The following is a 1,554-nucleotide window of genomic DNA, read 5'->3' on the forward strand; positions in this document are numbered from 1 at the left end:
TAAGTCATAGAATAAAACGTAAAAGTATCTTGAGCTTGTGTGAACCACGGACCTTATTTTAGGGTATTTAACCAAACTCCCATTCAAAAAACCCATTGACTCTGGGACGATGGAACTGGAAGTGCTAAAATGCTAACTCGCTTCCAGGTTTTTGCCTACAAAGTGACGGCATAGTTCCACCACTCTTGACGCGACCTACTGTATAGCTTACTCACATTGTTTTTTTCTTCTTTTTTTAAAGAATGTATGCTAATGCCCCACCCACAGAGTTGGACAGTAACTAAGTACATTTACTTGAGTATTGTACTTATGCACACTTTTTGAGTATCTGTACTTTACCTGAGTATTATTTTTTTTGGAAACTTATGACTTTAACTTCACTACATACAGGAAAATATCATACTTTTCACTCCACTACATTTCTATCAAGGTCCGCGAAGTAGAAAGTCATTAATTACAATGTTGCAGCTTTGAAAGTCAATGGATGATTTTTTTTCTTCTCTAAAATGTGACTTTGTTAAAATCAGTAATCACTCTTGTAGGGCTATGTGAAGTGATTTCCTAGCATTTTTTTTTTTTTTGAACATTTACCAGTTGCAATGTGATATTTATTTACAACAATTCAATAATAAGAAGTTAATATTGTGGTATATACTATAAACTATACTGTATTTTGTCTGATTTTGCAGAATTGTGTGAATAAAAATATTACCTAAAGCCACAGAAGAACCGTTGTGCATCTCCTAACAAAGCACAATAGGTGTTTGACTTGAAGCAGCACTGCACAGATCATGATATCAAAGTACTGCCAGAGCAATTAGAGAGCATTTTTTGAATGTTTATTTTGATGTCAAATAAATCTTGCTGTTTTGCTTTGTTGTTAAAGCAGCGTTGCTATACAGCTACAGGTGTGTTGCTGGGTTTCATTTGTTTTTTTTTTACTCACTTGTTTCATTTCTATAGGTTTTTAACATTCTAAAAGCTGCATTATAACCAATCACACACGATTCTGTTGCGCTTATGAATGCAATGGCCAATCAGAGACGTTCAGGCGAGACATCGCTGAAACGCGGTGTTTTGTTCACTTGCTCGCTGACTGTGCAGATGTGCGTACGAATGTAAGTAAAATATTAATTTCACAGTGTAAACAGCTTCAGTGATTTAAATGGGAGTTTTTGAGAGTGCCTGAACTAGACTGTCAGTGAAAATGTTCTTTAATAATGTAAATGTTATTTGCTCTCTTTCTGTACAATGAAAGTGTTATGATTAGTAGCATAACTTGCAATGTTTTTATTCACATTAACTTTCAATGTTAAATTCACATTAAATACTATGTTAAAAATATGTTATGGCATGACACCCATATCTGTTAATTAAGTAAACAGACTGGTTTTTAAGCATAGTTAATAGACTACATTATTAGGTTACTTTGACCATCGCCCACTATAGATCAACACATAATCTATAAAGGTGAGAATCGAGATATTTCATGATGATTCAGTTAATGCGTTTGGGAATGTTTCGAATAAAAAGGAAAAAATAAATAAAACATAA

The sequence above is a fragment of the Sinocyclocheilus anshuiensis genome, unplaced genomic scaffold (assembly GCF_001515605.1).
Source record: "Sinocyclocheilus anshuiensis isolate Anshui unplaced genomic scaffold, SAMN03320099.WGS_v1.1 scaffold50, whole genome shotgun sequence".
Lineage (NCBI taxonomy): Eukaryota > Metazoa > Chordata > Actinopteri > Cypriniformes > Cyprinidae > Sinocyclocheilus > Sinocyclocheilus anshuiensis.